This window comes from Mauremys reevesii, linkage group 5, assembly GCF_016161935.1.
Source record: "Mauremys reevesii isolate NIE-2019 linkage group 5, ASM1616193v1, whole genome shotgun sequence".
NCBI lineage: Eukaryota > Metazoa > Chordata > Testudines > Geoemydidae > Mauremys > Mauremys reevesii.
The window spans coordinates 60,062,616-60,079,625 of NC_052627.1; the positions used below are offsets into that span (position 1 = coordinate 60,062,616).

Below are 17,010 nucleotides of genomic sequence, written 5' to 3' on the forward strand. Positions count from 1 at the left end.
AAGCCAATATGCTCTACCAATGCGTAGACTCTCAAGTGAAGATGAAGTCTCTGCGAATTTAACTGGGCAAAGTGTTCTTGAGATATATAAATCCTCAACCTGTCTGCTCTTGGCAGTTTTTACTTTACTGAACCAAATCCAAATGCTTGGCTTGTTTATGGTGTAGTATTATTTCAGGGACTCCACAGTGCCTGGGATGGAAGAGAACAATCATCCACTGTATTCTAGGCAAATGTAGGAAAACACACAAGACTGGGTTTGACCTGATTTGAGTCTGATGCTGATTCAGATGCCAGCTGAGGGTGTCACAGACTTGCTGGCTCTTAAGGGTTCAGTCTGTGATGGATCAGCAAACCCCAGCTGATCCTAATTGGCTGGAGATCAGGGGGCTTAGTTATTAGTTCCAGCTGGAGAAAAGCTGGAGATTCTCAGAAAGAGCTGGGTGAGCCTACTTGGGGAAGGAGATGAGAAATGTTCTGTCTCTGAAACAATCTGAAGGAAAGCTGGGGAGATGAAAGGGAAGAAGAGCAGACCAGTTACTCCCAGGCTGAGCTGGAAGCCTGATGAGAGGCAGGTGCTGTGATGAGTCTGTCTGCACTGCTAGGTAAGAGGAGGAATATGTCAACCCCTGAACACAGTGGTTTCCCCAGAAATTGAAATGGGGGGGGGGTTGAATTTACAGGGGGGTGGGTATCAGGACTGATGAGATATGAACAAAGTAAATGTTTTGTTAGGATAATGCAAATTTAACATAAGGATAATGCAAGTTACACCAAAACACATAACCGGTCTAGATTTCTAAAATATATATAAAATTTATTTAATTTAAATTGACTTTTGAAAAGTAAGCCATCCTTGGATAAGAGGGAAGGTCCTCTCATGGATCAGAAACTGGTTAAAAGATGGGGAAACAAAGGGTAGGAATAAATGGTCAGGTTTCAGAATGGAGAGAGATAAATAGTGCTATCCCTGAGGGGTCAGTACTGAGACCATTACTGTTCAACATACTCATAAATGATCTGGAAAAATGGGTAAGCAGAGAGGTGGCAAAATTTGCAGATGATACAAAACTATTCAAGATAGTTAAGTCCCAGGCAGATTGCGAAGAGTTACAAAGGGATCTCAAAAAACAGATCTGTGACTGGGCAACAAAAATGGCAGATGAAATTCAATGTTGATAAATGCAAAGTAATGCACATTGGAAAACAATCTCAACTATACATACAAAATGAAGGAGTCTGAATTAGCTGTTAACACTCAAGAAAGAGACCTTGGAGTCAGTGTGGATAGTTCTCTGAAAACATCCACTCCATGTGCAGCGCCAGTCAATGATTCCCAACATTCTGTTTGCTTTTTAAAAAAGAACAGGAGTACTTGTGGCACCTTAGAGACTAACAAATTTATTTGAGCATAAGCTTTTGTGGGCTTCAGCCCACTTTATCAGATGTAGTCCACGAAAGCTTACGCACAAATAAATTTGTTAGTCTCTAAGGTGCCACAAGTACTCCTGTTCTTTTTGTGGATACAGACTAACACGGCTGCTACTCTGAAACCTTTGCTTTTTAAAGAAAGGGATAGATAATAAGACAGAAAATATCATATCGCCTCTATATAAATCCATGGTACATGTACACCTTGAATACCGTGTGCAGATCTGGTCACCCCATCCCAAAAAAGATATATTGGAAATGGAAAAGGTACAGAGATGGCAACTAAAATGATGCCCTCAATCAGCACAGGCTAAGTACAGTTCTACTGCCCTTTACTCATACAATAAGAACAACAACATTTCATTCCCGCCCCCCCGTCCCCACATTCAAGTGATTTGTAACCAGCCAAAACCTATCACTTGGGCAACACAGCTCTGTTTGCTGGATACCTAGGTAGATTAGGTGTTGTAAATACAATCTGGTCCTGAAGCCTTTCCCCACAGCCCCCAGCTCATCACTAGCTGTCAGGGAGAGCTCGTTTAGACTTTGCTTACAAATCATCATTTGAAATTATTAGGTTGGCCAACATCACCAAAATGAATACACTGACATTGTCATAAAAAACAGCTGTATAAGGAAGCTAGTCTATGTTCATACTTTTCAAATCTATTATACTTTCAGATACACGTATTTTATCATACACTGTATATGCTTTTAAAGTGTGTATTAATGTTTCAATTTCAATTCAAATTTCCAGTCACTAAATTGTCATGTTTCAGAGTAGCAGCTGTGTTAGTCTGTATCTGCAAAAAGAACAGGAGTACTTGTGGCACCTTAGAGACTAACAAATTTATTTGGGCATAAGTTTTTGCGGGCTAAAACCCACTTCATCCGATACATAGAATGGAACTTATAGCGAGCAGATATATGTACATACAGAAAGCATGAAAAGGTGGGAGTTGCCCAACCAACTCTAAGAGGCTAATTAATTAAGATGTGCTATTGTCAGCAGGAGGAAAAAAAACTTTTGTGGTGGTAATCAAGATGACCATTTAAGACAGTTTGACAAGAAGGTGTGAGCATACTTAACATGGGGAAATAGATTCAATGTGTGTAATGGCTCAGGCATTCCCAGTCTCTATTTAAGCCTAAGTTGATTGTATCTAGTTTGCATATTAATTCAAGTTCAGCAGTTTCTAGTTGGAGTCTGTTTTTGAACCTTTTCTGTTGCAAAATTGCCACCTTTAAATCTGCTACTGAATGGCCAGGGAGATTGAAGTGTTCTCCTACTGGTTTTTGAATGTTACGATTCCTGATGTCAGATTTGCGTCCGATTTATTCTTTTGCATAGAGACTGTCCGGTTTGGCCAATGTACATGGCAGAGGGGCATTGCTGGCACATGATGGCATATATCACATTGGTAAATGTGCAGGTGAATGAGCCCCTTATGGCATGGCTGATGTGATTGGGTCCTATTATGGTGTAACTTGAATAGATATGTGGACAGAGTTGGCATCAGGCTTTGTTGCAAGGATAGGTTCCTGGGTTCGTGATTTTGTTCTGTGGTGTCTGGTTGCTGGTGAGTATTTGCTTCAGGTTGTGGGGCTGTCTGTAAGCGAGGACAGGTCTGTCTCCCAAAATCTGTGAGAGTGAGGGATCATCTTTCAGGATAGGTCGTAGATCTTTGAGGATGCACTAGAGAGGTTTTAGTTGGGGGGCTGAAGGTGATGGCTAGTGGTATTCTGTTGTTTTCTTTGTTGGGCCTGTCTTGTAGGAGGTGACTTCTGGGTACCCTTCTGGCTATGTCAATCTGTTTTTTTCACTTCAGCAGGTGGGTATTGTAGTTTTAAGAATGCTCGATAGAGATCTTGTAGGTGTTTGTCTCAGTCTGAGGGATTGGAGCAAATGTGGTTGTATCTTAGAACTTGGCTGTAGACAATGGATCGTGTGGTGTATCCTGGATGAAAGCTGGAGGCATGTAGGTAAGTATAGCAGTCAGTAGGTTTCCGGTATAGGGCGGTGTTTATGTGGCCATCACTTATTAGCACAGTAACGTCCAGGAAATGGACCGCTTGTGTGGATTGGTCCAGGCCGAGTTTGTTTGTGGGATGGAAATTGTTGAAATCATGGTGGAATTCCTCAAGGGCTTGTTTTCCATGGGTCCAGATGATGAAGATGTCATCAATGTAGCACAAGTAGAGTAGGGGGTGTTAGGGGATGAGAGCTAAGGAAGCGTTGTTCTAAGCCAGCCATAAAAATGTTGGCATACTATGGGGCCATGCGGGTACCCATAGCAGTGCCACTGATTTGAAGGTACACATTGTCCCCAAATGTGAAATAGTTGTGGGTGAGGACAAAGTCGCAAAGTTCAGCCACCAGGTTTGGCATGTAACTAGTTCACAAAACTGGGGGGGTGTACACTGGGGAAATTCGGGGGTGGGTGTACATCCCCCGCCCCCAGGAGGGGTGTAGGGAAATCACTGCCAGGACAGTGATGTGTTTTGAGGCACAGGAGCTGGGGGCGGGCAAACTGTTGAGGATCAAGGAGTGCCTTCAAGGAAGAGACACCCTGCTGAGCCTGGTTGGGATGAAGATTCAGTTTTTAATATTTGTTGGATTTTATGAAAGGCCTCTGTAAAGTGGTCTGGCTGGAAGGTCAAGCCACTCCTATGCCTGGAGGAGGCTGAAGGATAGTGTTGGGGGAGGGAGGGAGATGGAGGCAAAAATTGCTGCAGCACCATAGCCAGGCAGGAGGGGATGTATTGGGTTAACAATGTTGCCACTGGGAGACTTAGGGTACCTAATTTCATTAATGGAAATGCTATTTGGTTCAAGATTCTAGGCAACTGGTACCCAAATCAAGTCAAATCCATTCCTGAGTGTTTTACTTCCCATATCTCCTGAATAACTTTTCTCTTCCAGCTCTCATTCTCTAGGTGCCCTTCCCATTGTCCTAATTTCCTGTAATATGACACCTATCAATAGATTCCATACATAACAAATGCATATGCAGCACTTATACCTAAATATTTACACTATTTAGTACCAATCATTTTCATGTGGCCGTTCAAGATCTTTACATTTACAAGTAAGCAAACTGTAGGTGGCAATTGTGGACTGAGCCTTAGGAATCTGAATCTAGGGTTCTCTTCCTCCTCCTTCTGCTACTGATTTGCTGTGTGACCTTTCATCAGATCCTAAATGGCGTGTCCAATACCTGAGGAAGTCAATGAAAGATCTATGGCCTTCACTGAACCGAACCTTTAATTGCTGTAAGTCTCAATTCCCTCCTCGCTCAACTGCTCTTGTAAAGTGTTTTGAAATACAGAGATGAAGAGTGCTATCTAATGGTGAAATTCACCCTTGTGCAGAAAGCCACTGCTAGGTGCTATTCAAGTCTTGCTTAAGCTCTCAAAATAAGGCTTAAATGGAACTTAAATGGCACATAGGCCAGGTGCTGGTCCTCTGTTTCGAGATGACATCAACCTATGTGCAAAGTTTAATACTATGTATTCTGTTTCCATTTTTGAAATGCAGAAGTCTCCAACAGTGATATGTGCCTGCAGCTTTAATTTCATATAATGAAGTTTTTAGTGTAAAAATTTCCATAAGTGTTTTCAAATGGTCCTAAGGCCTGCTGAAGAGGAGTCCTGTTACTACAGACCTTAGAACAGGGGTAGGTAAACTACAGCCCGGGAGCTGCATCTGGCCCTTCAGACATTTTAATCTGGCCCTTGAGCTCCCGTTGGGGAGCAGGGTCCGGGGCTTGCCGTGCTCCAGCTGGCGAATGGGGTCAGGGGTTGGCCCTGCTCTGCGGAGCTCCCAGAAGCAGTGGTATGTCCCTCAACTGGCTCCTATGTGTAGGGGCAGCCAGGGGGCTCTGCACTCTTCCCCCGCCCCAAGCGTGGCCCCCGCAGCTCCTATTGGCTGGGAACCATGGCCAATGGGAGCTGCAGGAGTGGCACCTGCAGCAAGGGCAATGTGCAGAGCCACCTGGCCATGCCTCTGCATAGGAGCGAGAAGGGGGACATGCTGCTGCTTCCAGGAGCTGCTTGAGGTAAGTGTTGGCTGGAGCCTGCACCCCTGTCCCCATCCTGGGCCCCTGCCCCAGGCCTGATCCCTCTCCTGCCCTCCAAACCCGCCTTGGTCCCAGCCCAAAGCACCCTCCTGCATTCCCAGCTCCTCATCCCCAGCCGGAGCCCCCACACCCCAACCCCCAGCCCGGAGCCCCCTCCTGCATCCTGAACTCATTTCTTGCCCCACCCCAGGGCCTACACCCCCAGCTGGAGTCCTCTCTCTCCCACGCCCTAACCCCCAATTTCATGAGCATTCATGGCCCCCATACAATTTCCATACCCAGATGTGGCCCTCGAGCCAAAAAGCTTGCCCACCCCTGCCTTAGAAGGTCCACGAGAATGGAGGCAACCTTAAGGGCAGCAGCTGTAATTGGTCCTCCTTTTGGCATGGCACCTACAAGAGGGAAATGCTCCTGAGCGCCTCTCCCTTGTGTGTGTACTACAGCGAGGCCAGCGGCAATCTGTTTGATAGTAAATAATGCTGTTGATGCATAGTAAGGAATAATATCCAACTTTCTGTCACGGAAGAGCTAACATGAGGAAAAAGCAATAAATTATTTTATCCACGAAGGATTTATCTAGACATGGAGTCGTTCCAGAATAGCAATTAAAGAAGAACTCCATGTGTGGATACCTTTATTCCAGAATAAGAGTGCCTTTTTATGAACTAGCTTATCTAGCTTTGGAAGTAGACTAAGCAAAAGTAGAAAAAGGCACTCTATTCTGGAATAAAGGTATTCACACATGGAGGTTTTTCTGCTTTAAATTCATTCCCTAACTTATTCTGGAATAATTTACATGTTAGACAAACCCTAATAAAGTCACTTAGTTATAATCACTGAAATGAACAGACATAACTATGAATGCCATTTAAGTCAGTGGCAAAACTCCCATTTTCTTCAGTGATGTCAGGGTCTGGCCCACAGAGCAGATCTGTTAAGTAAAAAGTGACTTTATTACACAGTCACTCTTCAGAGTAGAACGGTACTTTGAGTTTGTTCTTTCTAATTTACCCTCAGCAAAGTTTGTGAGCTTACTGAAGTTTGAGAATTTCTCACAGGTGGCTTACAGAATCGGGGCACATTCACAGCCCAGAACTGTGTACAAATAGGGCACTTTGCTCAGAATACACAAAGTAGTTCATACTTGTACACTACAGACGCTCCCTGACTTACACAAGAGTTCCGTTCTGGAATGCCTTGTGTAACTCAAATTTTGTGTAAGTTGGAAACATATACCCCCCCCCCCATTTCTACTTTGCAGAACTCTTTCCGTAAGTGTGGATTTGCATAACCCGGGGGGCCTCTGTATCATATATGTAGCTTGGGTCATTGAATCTCACAAAAGGATATTTTGTATATCTGTTCCTTGTGGGTGCTGGAGGACCGTGGAAGCGCTTCTTTTTCTGACCTAATATCTTCTAGCTTATTTTGGAAATGTAGCTCCAGAGAGACCTTCTAGTAGTATCTTAATAGAAGGACCTTCATATACTAGTACAAATACCATATGACTGATATTATTATGCATGATAAATAGATGTATATCTCCAGTCAAACTGAAATTATTACATGAATCTTATGTGGGGAAATAGGTGAATATACAATTATATGTAGAATATGCCATTTTAATTAAGCTGTATTTGTTGCTAGGATGTTATGCAAAGGATTAGCTGTTTATGCAAGATCATGAATGTTTTATGTAAAATTTCAAATTAAATATTATGTAGGGGAAATAACTGTATGCAGGTTGATCGACTTAAAACATGGCAACATTACAATATGGTAACAGTTTGCAGTGTAGTTGAGAAGCACCCCTACTATGAATTTGTCCTCTGATTAAATCATAATTGTACTGTAGGTGAGCCCTAATTATAAGGATTGTACTTGGTGTTGCTTTAATTTAGAGGACTAGGAGCACTGTTTCAATACGTCTTCCAGTGTTAGTAGGCAAATAACTGCCAAAGCATTGTCTGCATCTGGTAGTGTGATTTCTCAAGTATGAAATTTAGGAAGAGGATATTGTCCATCTGGGGTACTATATAAAACCAGAAGTATTAGAGCAAGTTTAAACACTTCCCCAAAGTTATACATACAGGAATATAATTTCAGGCTAAATTAACCTCATTCAGTTGCTTCTGGACAACCAAGTCACATTGCATCACTTTTGAAATTAATATATTTCCTTCTTTCTCTGTATGTATTAAATTGTTTCCACATGTTGTTTCCATATTTAACAAATTTATCATAGAAGTCTTATTGTCACTTTAAATTATTCTGCAATTAGATCAGACCCAGAGTTCTCAGACTTTTTCATAATCTGGATCACATTTTAATAGTGTGTTTTGTATATACCCCCCTGTCCCATCTGTGATTGCATAACATCCCTATGGCAACTACAGCTGCTGCTGCTGCCTACATGGAAATGTAAAGTTAGGAAACTTTCTAGCTCTCTAAATGCCATTTAATAGCTGAGAATAAGGAGGAGCCAGAACTGTGTGACCAGCCAGTTCTACACCAACCACCACCGACTGTGCCATGGACTATAGCTTAGGAACATCGGGATTAGACAACATCATTTTTGTATTTGAGTGGCATGTGCCTGTCTTCACTCTTATTAGCTTTTTTTTCTGTTTTAGTAGGCCCTAACCTGTCTAGATGTTCCATGTCTCTATTTTGTGTGTTGTGGTGGGGAGGGGAAGAAGCCGGAAGTCTAAACAGAAATTAGGTAGCCCTCTCCCAGTCACAACTGGTTGGGTTGTATAGCTCCACTGGCAATGAGCAAGGGACCAGAGGCCAGACACTATCTTTTTCTGAGGTGCTTTTCTACAAACAGGGAATTAGAAGTAGGGCTGGGCAAAAATTTTCTATCTGTTTTCAACTAACAGATTTTTTTTCATGAAATGTCTTTCTGCAGAAAACAGAGTTTTTTTTATCAAAGAACTGAATGCCTGAAAACTGAAATATTTTTTTGATCTGGATATGCTGCCATGGTACCTCATGGGAGTTTGGGAACATTAGGCAACCAACTTCCTCTATGGGCTGGGCTCCCCTCTCGATTATATCTCCCATGATTCAGCATAGCCAGGGACTCTTGTTTTGCACTGCTTCCCTTTTCCAAGAGAGGAGACTGCAGGGTATCATGAGAGATATAGTCTGAGCATGGAGCCCTGCCTCCGGAGAAAAATGGGAGCATGAGGCACTAGTAGCATTTCTGAAGAAAAATTTTTCAGTTTGCAAACAAAATATATTGGTTTTGCTTCCAAACTCCTGCAAAAAGAACTATAATGGTGATATTCACTGTATACTCTGCTTCCTGCAGATCCGATTGGCCAGGAGTGGCAAACTGCAGCCACAGGAAGCTGCAGGGGGCCTGTGGATGGTCAATGTCAGCAAAATGTCTTGCGGCTCGCAATCAGCTTACCCTGATGGGCTGCATGCAGCCTGTGGCACGGGCCTCAAGTTGCCCACCACGGGTCTAACTCTTAGATGTTCTGCCACCTAGTGGAATTTACAACCCTGAGTTAGGTACTCAGGCTCCCTGTACAATGCATAAGGAGCGTTAAGTGCCTAAAAAATGGGATTCACAGAATTGTGAATTGACCCAAATCCCCACTCTGCCTCATAGCAAGTAGAGATTTGAACTCAGATTTCCCGAGTGCCCTAACCATTAGGCTATCCTGGCATGGGTCTGTCTTAATCTCACTTTTTGAAGCTGGTCCACTGTATGAGAGCGTTTTTCTCCTCTCTATTTACATATTTGGGACAAAGCTATATGGGCTGGAGATGGGGATATCCAGAGGATTAGCATAAGTGGGGGGAGGGGTCACTTATTCTCAGGCTAAGTAGCTTTTATTATTTGCTTTATAATGTATGACATTCCCACAGTGCTCCCTGTAGGCTTGTTGCTCTAAATATGGATTTCTGCTTGCTACAACCCTTACTAGATTGGAAAGTGTCAGAGCATGAGTGTCGCTGCTTCTAGCATGAGGTGGGCTGAGGTGTAAAAAAATGTATATTATCCTAGGGAAATTACTTCAGTTATCTTCTTTCAGATAAAAGAAAACTACAGAACATTAAAAATGTTTCTCCTTTCCTGTCTCCAATTTGAACCTGATGTAGGGGGTTGAGATTGGGATGGGGGAGGGCAGGGAAGGACTGGGGGAAGACAGTAGTAACTATATAGCTTGGTTAAGAGTCTTACTCTTGGAGAATTTCTGTCAGAGGCAGGAAATGAGATTTCAATCTTTTCACAGAGGTCAGCATGCAGGGAAGGGTTGGAAGAGCTTGTGAAAGCAGGGGAAAAATCATGATGCTCCCTTTTTAAAGACAGGTTTCAGAGTAGCAACCGTGTTAGTCTGTATCTGCAAAAAGGACAGGAGTACTTGTGGCACCTTAGAGACTAACAAATGTATTTGTTAGTCTCTAAGGTGCCACAAGTACTCCTGTCCTTTTTAAAGAGAAGCTGGAGACTGTTTTGAAAAAATACAGGACATCTAATGTAGAGGGTCAAGCAGGCAACTAGACACAGACTGCATGGTCCTGTGTTAAAAACACGCATCTGGAATCAAAGTGCCATTTAAATCATATATAAACTATTACATTTCCTCATTACTGTAAATAGCATTTGGAGGACCTATCAATATTTGAACTTCTTAAGATAGACATATGTACCTACCACAGTGATTGTCTATAGTGTACTACCTAATCCACTGAGCAGTGTATTGATTTTTAAAAATCAACATCAACACACAACCTGGCCCAACAACTTTTCAAATCTGATAGCTGTTCAGGAGTGCAGTTGTAGTTCCTCTCCAGGTCAAGTCCTATTTTTTTTAAATTTGAATGGCTAGGGGGTATGTTCCCCCTTTCCTCCCTTGTTGTGTCTTTCTATCTTCACTGAGCTGACTTTGAGGAGTTGTTCCCATCTCTGTCTGCCAAAAAAACAACCCCCACCCCCAAAAAACGGAAATGGAATGAGGGAATGAACAAGAAATTCCTCTTTCTAAATATGCCACCATAAGTAGTTTTGCTATAGAAACTCATGCCCAGCTGAGTTATGCAAAGTAAAGAAACTGCCTGCCTGGTAAGTAAATCAATTGGCTTAGTCATGCTAGTTGTACACCATATCATCAGTTGGAATAAACAAACCCACTTTTAATCCTGAGCTATCATGATCAAAACCTTCATTCATTACATTAGAAAAATGTTTAGCAATGTACAGCCTGAAAGATAACCCTTATAATAAATGTCTCCTCATGAACACTCGTGAGTCCCGCCTACCTTTTGCATATGATTGTTTTATTTAATATCTACAACGTTTCTGTTATAAAAGAAAAGACTGGAATTTGTTATAGTAAGTAACAGTTACCAAAGACCAGGAGTAAAATTTTATAGGCCCACAGAAAAAGGAGGCAGTGTCAAGGCAGGCCAATATTTTCCACTGAAACCAATTATAAAGGTCATAGGGCTTATAGACGGTGGGGAGCTCTGTAGGAGGAGGGTGATAAAGGTTCCACTAGAAGGTTGGTGGTCATTGAAGTCAAACCTCCAAATGAGTCTGCAGAGGTTAGCTTGCTTCCAAACTCCTGCAAAAAGAACTATAGTGCTAGCAGCAAAGAGTCTTGTGGCACCTTATAGACTAACAGACGTTTGGGAGCATGAGCTTTCGTGGGTGAATACGACACGAAGTGGGTATTCACCCACGAAAGCTCATGCTCCCAAACGTCTGTTAGTCTATAAGGCCTGGTCTACACTAGGACTTTAATTCGACTAATCGACTTTAGCAGCCCGGAGCTATCCCACAGTGCACACGAATGAGAAAAAATGAATGAAATTTTTCCTGTCTTTCCTGTTTGAATCTGACGTTCTCTTCTGGTTGCACACATCAGGGCCCGCAGCACCTGCAACGATGCAGAGCTCTCCAGCAGAGGAGTCGCAAATCCAGACTAGAAAGAGGTCCCCCAGCATGAGTGACCGGGAAGTCGTGGGCGGAGAGTCTGTGCTCTGAGCTGCGCCGAACAACAAGCGAGCGAAGAAGGTCTCCTCAAGCCAAAAAAAAAGAAAGAGGATACAGGGATGCGATGGCGTGCCGCCGTGGAAAGTGAAGGACCTAAGACAAGGTATCAAAAGTCAGGAGCGCAACGCGGGCGCCCGAGGCCCCCCCCCAGACATGCCTTCTATGAGGCCTGCAGTGCCCCACCAGTGACGGTGGACTCCGAGTCCCCTCCCCCCCCTCGATGGGATGGATGATGATGAAGAAGAGGAGGACGGCGGCGCGGGCGCGACGAACCTCCGCTTCCCTTTGACAGCCAGATCTCTTCATCACCCTCACAGAATCCCCTACCAACCATCCCAGGAGAGCACACAGCAGCACTAAGAAGCACTCTGTACTGTAAGGCTGTTACCAGGACTTTGTGAAAAGAGGATGCAGCTGCTCTCTCGCTTGTGCGCTATCCACAGTGCGCGCGCGCCAAATGAGGCGTATTCGAAATCTCGGACTAGTTCCGAGATCTCTGAGACTTTGTTCCCTGTTTGCAATCACACATCTTTTCACACAGCTTCGCTCCACCGCTCCTCCCCCCCCCCCCCCCACCTCTGGCTGGCTCAGGCAGGCAGAAGAAGAAAAAGACAAAAAACAACATGACATGTTCCAGGATGGCGGCCAGGGCCAGGAGAGCGGCAGAGAGCAGACAGAGAGTCGAGAGAGAGAGCAGCAGCACGCACACACACACACCGGGGAGGAGGATAGGTGGGCAGAGAAGACCAGGCAGGGCACTCAAAACGCTGCTGGTCTAATGAGGGAGGGAGGAGACGCCCCCGCGCTTGTAGATGTTCTGCAAGACCGCGCAGTCAGGAGGAGAGCCCCCAACCGCCCTCCTCCCCGTCCCCCCAAAGTCCCCTCCCCCACAGTGCGGAGGCGGTGGCGGGAGGGCGAGGGGCCTGCACCGCACACCACGCACACGCAGCACACAATTCAATGTTCGAAATTGTTGTGTAAAGCTCTTTCTCCCTTAAAGCATCAACCAGTCCCAGTCCCAACACACCCCCCACTACCCTACATTTATTATTTAAAGCGGTTTTGTGTTACTGTTACTGACTGTTTCTTCTGGGTTCAGAGAGACTTTTGTGTGTTGTTGGGGGGGGGGGGTAAACTGCATAGCCCACAGTGCCAGTGCCATGCTTACAGACTTGCTGCAGGGCTGCAGGGCAGCACACACAGACTGCAGTCACTAGGCACCAGGGACAGTCTGTGTGGTCAGTTTCAAGTGTCGAAGAAAGAAGAAGATTTATTATTTATTATTAAGATAATTTATTATTTTTTATTGTTAATTTTAAAACGTGAAACTTGTGGAGGAAGATTGGGGGAAACTTAAAATCAAGTCCTGGACAGTCTGGACCTACCCTGCTTAACTGCTGCTTTCAAAGGCTCCCTGCTCTCAGCCCAAAGCATGCATCTCGCTTCCCTTCTGGATATTCTCTCAGCTGTCTGGCTGATCGTAAACAGCAGCCAGGCCATTTGCCTCCTCCAACCTCCGGCCAAAAACAAAAAAAGCTCTTGCTCACAGAAGATGGAGCAAGCAGCAGCAGCAAGCAATAACTGGGGATATTCTTTCTTCGCTGATGTGAGCGAGTCGTCAGATCCCCATCTCTCTGAGGGACGTCCACACACCACCCACCTGCACTTGCTTCTGCAGCCAGTAGAAGAGTTAGTTCACAAGTTCAAGGCGCCTGTACCTTCATAGCTCATGAGCCAGGGCATTAGGGTAGGCCGCCGGAGGATCACTGTCACTGGGCATCTGCACATCCCCACATCCCGTTATTTTGTTTCCGGAAGAAAGTGCCTGCCTGGAGGCGTCTAAAAGACCCAGTTCCTCTGAACACAGCGCGTCCATGAACCTTGCCCGCCCACCCGACGTTGATGTTGGTAAAACGTCCCTATGGTCCACCACAAGGGCCTCCATGTCCCATCTGAGCCAGCCCCCGAAGTTTGGGAATCCATCCACATGATGAAGCCATCTATGATGACCTGACATTTTTCACAGTCACTACCTTTGAGAGCAGTGCTCAGCGATTGCGTGGGGCTACTGAATGACAAGCAATCCCCGCATCCACGCCACCCCAAGCCAACCGGCTACTGTCTGACCGGACCTGGCGTGGCGTGGCAAGGTTCAGAGGAGCTATGGCCACTCGCTTGCTGCTCTGAGGCTGGCTGTCCCCTTGTGTGTGGGGGGGGCAGGGGGGGGGGGACAGCAACACAGAAAGTGCAAAGTGCCCGCCATCCGCAGTGAAGTTTAAGCACTCTGTGTCCCCCCAGACACCCAGCACTATGCGGTCCCCCCCCAGTGTGCTTGTGTTTCCCGGAATCAGAGTCCATGAACCAACTTGACCCCCCCCCCACCACCATGATCTCTGGCCTGGCGTGCCCTGCTTGCTTTCTGAGAGGTCGCGCTCTCCTCCACCATGCGCCGGAGCCTCCGCGCAGCAGCGGGCTCCATGCTCGCAGTGCTGTGGCGTCCCGCTGTAACCCGACCCAGACAAGAGCGCGAACACAGGAGAGGCGGGATTGTGGTTCAAATGGCACACATTTTCCCCCAGGGGCGGGGGACTGTGGGAACTTTCCCACAGTGCACCGCTTCCAAAGTCAAAGCTGGCGTGAATGTGGGGACTCAGAAGTTCGAATTTGTGTATAGTATGGATACACAAACAATGACTTATTAAGTCGAATCCACAAATCGACTTTAAGTTATTCGAAATAGTCCTGTAGTGTAGACAAGCCCTAAGGTGCCACAAGACTCTTTGCTGCTTTTACTGATCCAGACTAACACGGCTACCCCTCTGATACTTAACTATAGTGCTGATATTTGCAATATACACTGAAAACCAAGCACTGCAAAATTTGCACAGCTCTAGTTCATCCTTTATACTAGTACAGATAGAAGAAAATCTATCCAAGGAAATTACTTTCTAAGCCTTTCTAGTGTTTAAAGCTAGTGTACAGTATAATTTTGAAAAATATATTTCCTTGGGCCATTAGACACTGATTTTTTTCTTTCTATATCTCTACAAAGAAAACTACATGTATCTATAGATAATGAAATAGCACGCATAAGATATTACTACAGAATTTATATTAGAACTACAATTAAATCATGTTTAGGGTTTGCACAAGAGATAGTTTAAAAGCGGAAAATATTAAAGGGCGCCTTTCAAAAACATTTTTATTTTAAAGAACAATATTTTGAAATTAAATTCTTCCCATTGTATTGCTGACTGAAAAGCATGAAAATCTTTTGAAAACTTTTGTCCAAGTTTTTGAAAGGGGACAGTTGATCAACAATTCAATTTGATTTTTTTTGGTCAAAATCTTAACATTCAGAAAATTTCCATCAGTTTTATAGTATTACATGCACAATGTTATCTTGCCAACATTCCATTCTTGTTGCCTGAAATACAGATTTACTAATTTTAGTTCTTTTTGTAGAATCCAAAGAACAAAATTAATGTACAATATGTTTTTATTGTGGGGGAAACAAAGTGTAATATATGAATCCTTCTTTTTTTAAAAAAATGTTTACTCACGGTTATTCCTATGTCAATTTAATTTTCCTTCAGGATCACACACTGATTGTTACTGTTGGGCTGCCATGAGTGCTGAGTTATATACACGGGTTGTCTTGCACTGAAATGGCATTTCCAGAAATATTAGTCTGAGACATGTATTTCCATAAATTATAGAATTCGAGAGGCTAGCAGGTTGGGGAGGGCTGGGGGGGGGGAGGAGACTATTGTGTTTTAAAACAGTAATAGGAATCAAAATTTAGGTACTAGTACTAGCTCTACCATAGACTACGTTTATGACCTGACAAATCACTTACAGCAACATTTCCAAATTTGGATGACTAAAATCAAGCCCTTTACTCCACATTTAAGTACCTAAGTAAGTGGCATACATTTCAGAGACACTGAGCAGCCACATCTCATGCTGGCTCAGCACTCTGGTGCAGAAGTGCCTAAATATAGATGTGGGGCCTAATATTGGGGACCCAACTTAAAAAAATATTGTGTTTTAATCTCTCATCTCTGTTTCCTCAACTGGGAAATGGGGACAATTCCTTAATGCTTATGAAGTGCTTAAAGATCCAAAGATGCAAGATCATTATTTCTAATGATCCACTGATGGATCAAATCCTGAAGTTTTTACTTTGTTTCTATTAAGATAAAACTCTTGCTGGGTTCTAATCAACTGTGACTTGGCCAGAGCAAGGACTGAGTATAAAAAGAGTTTAAAATGGGTATTTCCAAATATTCCATATCACTTTGGTTTCCAGAACTCTTTTAAGTCAGTAACTCATCTATAGCACCAATAATTAATCCTCTGACATAGTGAAAAATATTAGTCTCATGGTTTTTTATAATTCCCTTAAAAATTCCATCGCAGGGTGACTACTTCTGAAAGATTGTTGAAAGTGAGAGTAAACTCAGTTTCAACATTTTCTTTTTCCTTACAGTCTCTGCCGGGAAAACACACTAATGTTGTGCAATAATTTTCTGGATCCTTTTCAGTTTGATGATAATGACAGTATAAAGACTTTAGCCCCAATGGAATTTTTTTGAATTCTGGGTATAATCTACTTTGATATTTTTATCAATGTAGGCCAAAAATGTCAAAAGCCTACTCTAAAACTGCATTCATAGAAAACCAGACTCATGCATACAGCATATGCTCACACCAACGGGGTAGTTAGATGCCTGCATGGTTTGTATGATCAAGTGCCGAATCCAGTACAAATGTTGCATTTTTGTGCCTGCAATTTCATAGGCTCTGTTGCAGCCATTTAAAAAAAATTGTCCTTTGTTTTTCTTTTGGATGTAGCTCTGAGAATACTCAAACTTTTGTGTTTTGATACAAAATGCAATGACATTTCATGAATCTCTTTTTAAAATATCACAATCTTGTCTTGATTTCCTGCATTTGTAGTTTTTAAAATTGTATTTTACTCTAGTAGCATTTGCAAAATTTTGAAGTTCCTTCCCCCCCTTCCCTACTCACTAGTGGAACTATGCTGGTGAATTTTCATTCCAAAAGGAGGTAGTCTAATGGCTAAAGCATGATACAGTCAGGTAGTATAAGTCTGTTCTTGGCTCGGCTCTGTTATTGACCAGCTGTCTGACTCTGTTAAGCTCTCTGCTTCACTCTTCCAATCTATAAAATTGGAATGATAATACCTACCTCACTGGGTGTTGACGTTTAATGTCTGAAAAGCACTTTGAGATCCTCAGATGAAAGACACTTAGTAAGTGCCAAATTTTAGTTTTTAAAATTTGTTATTTTTCTTTAGCTGCAAACATTCTGGCCAGTTCTAGCTGGCCATTCTCCCCCCCGCCCCCATTTTTTTTTAGCAGCTACAGTAGTTTATGGGGGAGGAGACAGAGTAGTTGTAACAGCTGCCCTCTGCCTCCCCCCGCCCCAATCCAAAGAAATGGAAATAGCATAGTGTATTTGT

General features: G+C 43.6%; 1 long non-coding RNA gene across 1 annotated transcript in view; it reads left to right on the forward strand.

Moving 5' to 3' along the window:
- Window positions 1-457: 457 nt before the first annotated feature.
- LOC120405546 overlaps window positions 458-17,010 on the forward strand; it is a 58,800-nt gene continuing 42,247 nt past the window's right edge. The window contains exon 1 of the long non-coding RNA XR_005598656.1: window positions 458-604. This is a non-coding gene — a long non-coding RNA (uncharacterized LOC120405546). The remainder of the gene's footprint in view (window positions 605-17,010) is intronic.